This window comes from Bos grunniens, chromosome 18 (genome assembly GCF_055505025.1).
Source record: "Bos grunniens cultivar Pamir isolate PY7600 chromosome 18, Bosgru_T2T1.0, whole genome shotgun sequence".
In the NCBI taxonomy this organism is placed as follows: Eukaryota; Metazoa; Chordata; class Mammalia; order Artiodactyla; family Bovidae; genus Bos; species Bos grunniens.
The window spans coordinates 420,027-430,478 of NC_141182.1; the positions used below are offsets into that span (position 1 = coordinate 420,027).

The 10,452-nt window shown below is 39.4% G+C and overlaps 2 pseudogenes; one reads left to right on the forward strand and one right to left on the reverse strand.

Annotated features, from left to right (window-relative positions):
* Nucleotides 1-4,277: 4,277 nt before the first annotated feature.
* LOC147352873 (olfactory receptor 4C46-like) lies at nucleotides 4,278-5,370 on the reverse strand (annotated as a pseudogene).
* A 3,244-nt stretch (nucleotides 5,371-8,614) lies between these two features.
* On the forward strand, nucleotides 8,615-9,749 carry LOC147352874 (olfactory receptor 4P4-like; annotated as a pseudogene).
* The last annotated feature ends 703 nt before the right edge of the window (nucleotides 9,750-10,452 follow it).

Consider the following 10,452-nt stretch of genomic DNA (forward strand, 5'->3'; position numbering starts at 1 on the left):
AATGTTTTAAGGAGTATGACAGTTTATTTAATAAATTGAGTTTTCTATTTGACTTCAAAATATTCTTTGATTTAAATCATTACTTTTTGTGATGGATCATAAACATGAGAAGGTCACATGGACAATGCAAAAGGATTCTGAATGCTAAAAGGAAATTTGGACACATGATGTAATATTTATTACTTGCCCTCTAGAGATTGAATGTCCTGTTGGTTTTATGAGGGTTTCCCTAATAGTTCAGCTGGTAAAGAATTTGCCTGCAATGCAGGAGACCCCAGTTCAATTTCTGGGTTGGGAAGATCCACTTGAGAAGGAATAGGCTACCCACCCCAGTATTCTAGGGCTTTTCTGGTGGCTTATCTCATAAAGCCAAAGCAAGAACAATACCCAGTTGTGGATGTGACTGGTGATAGAAGCAAGGTTCGATGCTGTAAACAGCAATATTGCATAGGAACGTGGAATGTTAGGTCCATGAATCAAGGCAAATTGGAAGTGGTCAAACAGGAGATGGCAAGAGTGAATGTTGACATTCTAGGAATCAGCGAACTAAAATGGACTGGTATGGGTGAATTTAACTCATATGACCATTATATCTACTACTGTGGGTAGGAATCCCTTAGAAGAAATGGTGTAGCCATCTTGGGCAACAAACGAGTCTCAAATGCAATACTTGGATACAATCTCAAAAATGACAGAATGATCTCTGTTCATTTCCAAGGCAAACCAACCAACCAGTAACACTAAAGAAGCTGAGGTTGAACAGTTCTATGAAGACTTACAAGACGGTTTAGAACTAATACCCAAAAATATGTTCTTTTCATTATAGGGAACTGGAATGCAAAAGTAGTAAGTCAAGAAACACCTGTAGTGACAGGCAAATTTGGCCTTGAATAAAGAATGAAGAAGGGCAAAGGCTAATCGAGTTTGCCAAGAGAATGCATTGGTCATATCAAACACCCTCTTCCAACAACACAAGACTCTACACATGGACATCACCAGATGGTCAACACTGAAATCAGATTGATTATATCAGCCAAAGACAAAGAAGCTCTATACGGTCAGCAAAAATAAGACCAGGAGCTGAATGTGGCTCAGATCATGAACTCCATATTGCCAAATTCAGACTTAAATTGAAGAAAGTATGGGAAACCACTAGACCATTCAGGTATGATCTTAATCAAATCCCTTATGATTATACAGTGGAAGTGAGAAATAGATTTAAGGGACGAGATCTGATAGAGTGCCTGATGAACTATGGACGGAGGTTCGTGACATTGTACAGAAGACAGGGATCAAGACCATCCCCATGGAAAAGAACTGCAAAAAAGCAAAATGGCTGTCTGAGGAGGCCTTACAAATAGCTGTGAAATGAAGAGAAGCAAAAAGCAAAGGAGAAAAGGAAAAAATGGGAAGATATTCCCATTTGAATGCAGGGTTCCAAAGAATAGTAAGGAAAGATAAGAAAGCCTTCCTCAGTGATCAATGCAAAGAAATAGAGGAAAACAGCAGAGTGGGAAAGACTAGAGATCTCTTCAAGAAAGATCTTCATGACCCAGATAATCACGATGGTGTGATCACTCACCTAGAGTGAGACATCCTGGAATGTGAAGTCAAGTGGGCCTTTGAGAGCATCACTATGAATAAAGCTGTTGGAGGTGATGAAATTCCAGTTGAGCTATTTCAAATCCTGAAAGATGATGCTCTTAAAGTGCTGCACTCAATATGCCAGCAAATTTGCAAAACTCAGCAGTGGCTGCAGGACTGGAAAATGTCAGTTTTCATTCCAATCCCAAAGAAAGGCAATGCCAAAGAATGCTCAAACTACCACACAATTGCACTCATCTCACACGCTAGTAAAGTAATGCTCAAAATTCTCCAAGCCAGGCTTCAGCAATACTTGAACCGTGAACTTCCAGACATTCAAGCTGGTTTTAGAAAAGGCAGAGGAACAAGAGATCAAATTGCCAACATCCGCTGGATCATGGAACAAGCAAGAGAGTTCCAGAAAAACATCTATTTCTGCTTTATTGGCTATGTCACAGCCTTTGACTGTGTGGATCACAATAAACTGTGGAAAATTCTGAAAGAGATGGGAATACCAGATCACCTGACCTGCCTCTTGAGAAACCTGTATGCTGGTCAGGAAGCAACAGTTAGAACTGGACATGGAACAACAGACTGGTTCCAAATAGGAAAAGGAGTACGTCAAGACTGTATACTGTCACCCTGCTTATTTAACTTATATGCAGAGTACATCATGAGAGGTGCTGGGCTGGAAGAAGCACGAGCTGGAATCAAGATTGCTGGAAGAAATATCAATAGCCTCAGATATGCCAATAACCTCAAATATGCAGATGACACCACCTTTATGGCAGAAAGTGAAGAGGAAGTAAAAAGCCTCTTGATGAAAGTGAAAGAGGAGAGTGAAAAAGTTGGCTTGAAGCTCGACATTCAGAAAACCAAGATCATGGCATCTGGTCCCACACTTCATGGGAAATAGATGGGGAAACAGTGGAAACAGTGTCAGACTTTATTTTGGGGGGCTCCAAAATCACTGTCGATGGTGACTGCAGCCATGAAATTAAAGGACGCTTACTCCTTGGAAGGAAAGTTATGACCAACATAGATAGCATATTAAAAAGCAGAGATATTACTTTGCCAACAAAGGTCCATCTAGTCAAGGCTATGGTTTTTCCAGTGGTCTTGTATGGATGCGAGAGTTGGACTGTGAAGAAAGCTGAGCGCCAAAGAGTTGATGCTTTTGAACTGTGGTGGTGGAGAAGACTCTTAAGAGTCCCTTGGACTGCAAGGAGATCCAACCAATCCATCCTAAAGGAGACCAGTCCTGGGTGTTCATTGGAAGGACTGATGCTGAGGCTTAAACTCCAATACTTTGGCCACCTGATGTGAAGAGCTGACTCATTGGAAAAGACCCTGATGCTGCGGAGGGATTGAGGGCAGGAGAAAAAAGGGATGACAGAGGATGAGATGGCTGAATGGCATCACCGACTCGATGCACATGAGTTTGGGTGAACTCCAGGAGTTGGTGATGGACAGGGAGGCCTGGCATGCTGCAATTCATGGTGTCACAAAGAGTCAGATACAACTGAGTGGCTGAACTGAACTGAACTGAACTGAACTATCAGATGAAGAATCCACCTGTAATGTGGGAGACTTGGGTGTGATCCCTGGGTTTGGAAGATCTCCTGTAAAAAGGACTGGCTACTGCAATTACATATCACAGTGATAAGTCAGTGTCTAATAATCTACTATGATGTAGATAAATAGGCAAAATTATTAATAAAATTATTAGTATTTAGTTATATGAAATAACCTATTGTTTAATAGTATATATACTAGGGCTTCAGAAGTGGCGCTAACGGTAAAGAATCTTCCTGAAAGTACAGGAGACACAAAAATGCAGTTTCCATACCTGAGTCAGAAAGATCCCCTGAGAGGGAATGGCAACCCACTCCAGTATTCTTGCCTGGAAAAATTCCCTGGGCAGAGGAGCCTAGTGGGTTGCAGTCCATGGGCTCACAGAGTTGTACATGACTGGGAACACACACACATACACACTAACATAATAATATGTTATATAACTAATTGTATATGTAATATATATATATATATAACTATGCATGTAATATAACTATATAATAATAGCATATACTATATTAATATTATTATGTAATAATATATGACATGTAATATAACACACACATAGACATATGTGTGTATATACATATATATATAGTTTGAAACAGTCCCAATCTCTTTGAATGGTAATTAGGTTATCCTTCTGTTATTGTTTTCTGACAGTTAAAAGTATGATTTGAGTGATCAGTTAGATTCTGTTTATTAGTTCTTTGATATTTTCATTTTGGAATTTACTCCTTTCTGTTTAGTCTCTCACCTGTTAATGGGAAAAATAGCAGTGCCTATCTCTATTGATTGTTATTGAGATTATTAATAAGAAACAAAATATTTTATGGCTTTTATTTTTACTATAATAAACATTTTGAATCCATATAAATTGATGAATTCAGTGATATCAAGTTCCAATTTGATAGAATTTTCTACATATTTAAAGAATGGTCCTGGTTTTGGCTTTTCCCATTTTCTTGCACCAATTTCTAATCCCCTTCTTACAGAATCTAAGCTTGGTAAATTTTTTGTTGTTGTTCTTTATTTCAATAGGTATTCTTTGCAGAGATTAACAGCAATGTCCTTTTGACAGTTACCTCTGTTTGCATGACTTTGGGTTCTGGCCACATTTATATTTCACCTGAAATAGCTTTACTTATAAACCTTTTCCCAGTGGTAGTTTTCAACTGGGCATTCCTCAAGGTATAGATTAAGGGATTTAACATGGGGGTTATCATAGTGTAGAATACAGCAACTGATTTATCAATAGGCAAAATAACTGCAGGCCTCATGTATACAAACATGCAGGGCACAAAGAATATGACAACTCCCGTGATGTGGGAGATACAAGCAGAGAGGGCTTTGTGTCTGGCCTCTGAGTTTTTGGTCCTTAGGGAGTGCAGAATGACCACATAGGAGCCAACCAAGAGAAGGAAGTTTAACAGACAGAGAATACCATTGTTGGCAGCAACAAAGAGCCCTAGAGTGTGGGTATCAGTGCAGGCAAGATCGAGCAAAGGGTGCAGGTCACACATAAAGTGATCTATGACATTAGGGCCACAGAAGGGTAATCTGAAGATGAAGAGGATCTGGATGATTCCATGAAGAAAGCCTCCCATTCACGCCACTCCCACTGCTACTGCTAAGTCACGTCAGTTGTGTCTGACTCTGTGCGACCCCATAGACGGCAGCCCACCAGGCTTCCCCATCCCTGGGATTCTTCAGGCAAGAACACTGGAGTGGGTTGTCATTTCCTTCTCCAATAGTTGCTAGTGGGTTGCCACTCCCACTAGCAACCAGCATAACTGCTGATTCATGATGGTCATATAGTGCAGGTGCTTGCAGATGGCCACATAGCGGTCATAGGCCATTGAAATAAGCAGGATGATAGCAATACCTGAGAGGAAATGTTCCCAAAAGATTTGATTCATACATCCTTTGAAAGTACTGGTTTTCTTTTCATAGAGTGAATCTATGATCAGTTTAGGGGTATCAACACAGGAATAGCAGGCATCAATAAAAGAGAGATGAGCCAGAAAGAAGTACATCGGGGACCCCAATAATGAGATGGTGGTGATGGCGACCACAGTGAATACATTTCCTGCCATAGAGATGATGTAGACAACCAAAAACACAACAATTAGGATTTTTTGTGTCTGGATTTTGCGTGAATCCCAGTAGAATAAACTCTGTCACATTGTTCCTATTTTCCATGTTTTTCATGTTCTTGTTGATCACAGTGCCTTAACAAGTCACACTTTTTTTTTTTTAACACAGCCTAGAATTTATTGTTTTTTATCTAATAATTAGCAATTGCCTAGATTCTACAGATATCTAAATGCTAATAAGATTTTTTAAGATGGAAAATATTCTGATATCTTCAAGATTTTTCAACTATGAGTGTATGAAGATTTGAGTGTAAATATTAGAATATAAGTGTAAGAATATGAGCACATGAATATAGGCATGAGGCAACTTTGAGAAAGAGTGAATTTTGCATTATAACTCTCATAAAGATTTTTGTGTGTGTGTGACTTGGACCAAGTGGACTTGGATGGGGTTCAGTAAGGAGATGGAGATCAAAGTGTTGTTTGTAACAAAGTAATTAAGCATTCACATTAAGTATTACAGGGCATCCATAATAGGAAAGGAATGAATACAGGGGACTCTGGATACTGTAATAGAACTGAAAAGCCATGTTGCCTAAAGCCAATAACTTAGCCATAGCTAATAGTGATTGATTGCTATGTGTATGGCATGGTAGTAACCTGTACATGGTATTATTTCATCCATTTGCACAAGATAAAGGCAAGATTGGTTTCCCAAGTTCAATATGCAGTACTTACTTTACCCTCACTCTTGTATTTCAAGGGACAATACTTATAATCCTAATCACACAGCTCAAAATTTAGGTGACTTTTATTACATGCACTGTATTCCATGATCATATGACTACAGACAAATCCAGCAAAGTGTTCTATATCATGGTAGGGGAATGGAGCATCATGTAATTAAAAAAAATACCTTTCTGAAGGACACATTTGAAAATTATAAGTAAAAAAAGTCCTTTATTAAATTGCATTAATAGCACTGTTGTTTAAGTGTTAAAAGTAATAATGGTATAATTATCTCTAGGAAATAGTTCAGATCTTCATGAGGTTAAATGAGATTACATCCCAATAAATTCATCATAACCTGAAAATACAAGTTGAAAGAGAATTGAATACATCTAACCTACTGGACATCATAGTGTAGTCCAGCTTACCTTAAACATACTCGAATACTTACATTAGCCTGCAATTGAGCAAAATCATCTCTAATACTTTGACTACCTAATGCAAAGAGCTGACCCACTGGAAAAGTCTCTGATGCTGGGAAAGATTGAGAGCAAGAGAAGAAGGGGAAAACAGAGGATGAGATGATCAAATGGCATCACTGACTCAATGGAAATGAGTTTGAGGAAACTCAGGGAGATAGTGAAGGACAGGGGAGCCTGGAGTGCTGCAGTTCATGGGGTCCTAACAAGTTGGACATGACTTAGTGATTGAACAACAGCAGCAATCTAACACAAAGCCTATTTTTAACAATCTAACACAAAGTCTATTTCTAACACAAAGTCTATCTCATGTAAGTTATTGATTACTCCACTAAAGGTGAAAAACAGAATGGCTGTCTGGTACAGAATAGTTTTAAGTGCATCAGTTCTTTACCTATGTGATTACCAGGCTGACTGGAGGCTACTGTGACTCACTGCTCAGACCCAGCATTATAACAGAGTATCATATCACCTATAGCTAGCTCAGGAAAAAGATTAAAATTCAAGTACAGTTTCTTCTTTATGCTTACTATTCTCATACTATGATAAAGTCAGTAAACTTGCAACATGAACCACCATGAGTCAAGAAATGTCTGTAATGCCTGTTCTGTACCGTAAACCATGTGCTCAGTCGACTCACTGTGGATCCATGGATTCCCAGCCCATCCTGTTCTTTTTGTCCATGGAATTTTCCAGGCAAGAAGTCTGCATTGCGTTGCCATTTCCTACTACAGGGGATATTATCGACCCAAGGATTGAACCCATGTCTCTTGTGTCTTCTGCATTGGCAGACAGGTTCTTTACCTCTAGAGCCACCTGGGAAGCCTGCTGCTGCTACTACTGCTGCTAAGTCGTTTCAGTCATGTCCGACTCTGTGCGACCCCATAGATGGCAGCCCACCAGGCTCCACCGTCCCTGGGATTCTCCAGGCAAGTACACTGAAGCAGGTTGCCATATCCTTCTCCAATGCATGAAAATGAAAAGTGAAAGTGAAGTCGCTCAGTCGTGTCTGACTCTTCGCGACCCCATGGACTGCAGCCTACCAAGCTCCTCTGTCCATGGGATTTTCCAGGCAAGAGTACTGGAGTGGGTTGCCAATGCCTTCTCCAACAATTATATTTTAAAAATTTAATAACATTTGTTTTTTTTATTTTATTTTTAAACTTTACAATATTGTATTAGTTTTGCCAAATATCGAAATGAATCCGCCACAGGTATACCTGTGTTCCCCATCCCGAACCCTCCTCCCTCCTCCCTTCCCATACCCTCCCTCTGGGTCGTCCCAGTGCACCAGCCCCAAGCACCCAGTATCGTGCATTGAACCTGGACTGGCAACTCGTTTCATACATGATATTATACATGTTTCAATGCCATTCTCCCAAATCTCCCCACCCTCTCCCTCTCCCACAGAGTCCATAAGACTGATCTATACATCAGTGTCTCTTTTGCTGTGTCGTACACAGGGTTTTTGTTACCATCTTTCTAAATTCCATATATATGCGTTAGTATACTGTATTGGTGTTTTTCTTTCTGGCTTACTTCACTCTGTTTAATAGGTTCCAGTTTCATCCATCTCATTAGAACTGATTCAAATGTATTCTTTTTAATGGCTGAGTAATACTCCATTGTGTATATGTACCACAGCTTTCTTATCCATTCATCTGCTGATGGGCATCTAGGTTGCTTCCATTGCTGGGCATACACACTGAGGAAACCAGAAGGGAAAGAGACACGTGTACCCCAATGTTCATTGCAGCACTGTTTATAATAGCCAGGACATGGAAATAACATTTATTTTTATTATTACCTATGTAACAGAATATTTGAAAACAATACTGAAGAAATGAGCTATGATTCCTAAGAAAATATAATATCATTAATTTAATAACAAGCTTTGGTAATTTGTTAAAATTAGCTTTAATGGCTTGTTCGCAGCTTTTATATAATTGTGATCATATTGTAAATATTTTCTTTCATTTTATTTTTTTTCAGATACTCAATTATTTGCAGATAGCATACAATATGTGGAAAGTCAGAGGAACATCTCAGAATTTATTTTGGGGGGACTTTCCTATAACCAAAATATACAAATATTTTGCTTTGTGTTCTTCTTATTTTGTTATGTTGTCATCTTGGTGGGAAACCTTCTGATCCTTGTCTCCATCCGATGTAGCCCTTTTTCACCAACCAATGTACTATTTCCTCAGCCACTTATCCTCTATGGACATCTGGTATACCTCTTGTGTGACAGCCAAACTGATCAGTGACCTGCTCCTGGGAAGGAAAACCATCTCTTATGGTAATGCATGTTACAGGTCTTTTCCTTGCACTTCTTAGGAATAATTGAAATCTGCATCCTTACAGTCATGGCCTTTGACCACTGGGTTGCCATCTGCAAGCCTCTCCACTACATGATTATCATGAACAGGACAAGGTGAAATCTCCTCATCCTGGCAGCTTGGGTTGGTGGGGCTGTCCATACCTTTTCTCAGTTCTCTATGATAATCAGTTTGCCCTTCTGTGGCCCCAGTGAAATTGACTACTACTATTGGACTGCAAGAAGGTCCAACCAGTCCATTCTGAAGGAGATCAGCCCTGGGATTTCTTTGGAAGGAATGATGCCAAAGCTGAAACTCCAGTACTTTGGCCACCTCAAGCAAAGAGTTGACTCATTTGAAAAGACTCTGATGATGGGAGGGATTGAGGGCAGGAGGAGAAGGGGACAACAGAGGATGAGAAGGCTGGATGGCATCACTGACTCGATGGATATGAGTCTGAGTGAACTCCGGGAGTTGGTGATGGACAGGGAGGCCTGGCGTGCTGCGATTCATGGGGTCGCAAAGAGTCGGACATGACTGAGCAACTGAACTGAACTGATTGTGACATTTTTCCTTTGTTGAAAGTTGCCTGTACTGATACCTATGTCACTGGTGTCCTTGTGGTGGCCAATTCAGGAATTGTTGCCTTAGTAACCTCTGTTCTCTTGTTTGGATCCTATGTCATTATATTATTCACCTTAAGAAGTCACTCAGCTGAAGGAAGACACAAAGCCCTCTCTACCTGTGGGTCTCACATCACTGTGGTTGTCTTATTTTTTGGACAGTCAATCTTTGCCTATTTAAGACACCCTACCACTTTCCCTGAGGACAAACTATTTTCTCTTTTTTATACCATAACTGCTCCTGTGTTCAATCCCTTAATCTACACTCTGAGAAACACAGAGATGAAAAAGGTCATAAGAAGGGTTTGGTACCAAAAGATGTTTTCAGAAGAGAAGTATAATTAATTTCCCCTACTCAATGTGTTAAAACCTCTATGTGGAAGTAAAAGTGGACTTGGGAATCAGAGAACTCAATTAACTTTCAAATCACAGAGCCCAAATTGTTTACTTAATAATTATCAAAGATGAAGAGCTGAAAAATTATGAGAAAAATGACTGGTCACACTGAGATTTGGTAGGGACTTAATATGATTAAAAATATATTAGCTTAAAGAAACAGTTGCTATGTTATATAGAGTATGCAATTCTAAGACTGACTGTGAATTAAAAAAAATAATTTGCTTATGATATTTGTACATGAAAACTAGATAGGAAATAACTAAGTTTGCTTTCAAGTTAATTCTTTAAAGGTATATCTAACCTTACACTCTGCCTTGGGTAGTTTCACTGACTTATGCATGGTTTTAAGGCATCTTACAGATTTTTTCATATATTAATTATGACATATAATCTGCAAAGAAATGAAAAAAAAAAGAGAGAGAGAGACCGAAGTATGAAGGAAATAAACCTGTACTCTGTACCTGAAACAAGAAATAGAGCACAATAACATCTCCAAAGTCCATCATCTGTTCCTTCCTGTCCTCACTGCTTCCTTCCCCTAGAACTAGCTGCCCTTCTGACTTTTATAGGTACTATCCTCTCTGCCTGGTGTCGGTCATTGAGAGGACATGACCACTGCTAGAGCAGTGAGATGGGCCTGGACATCAGA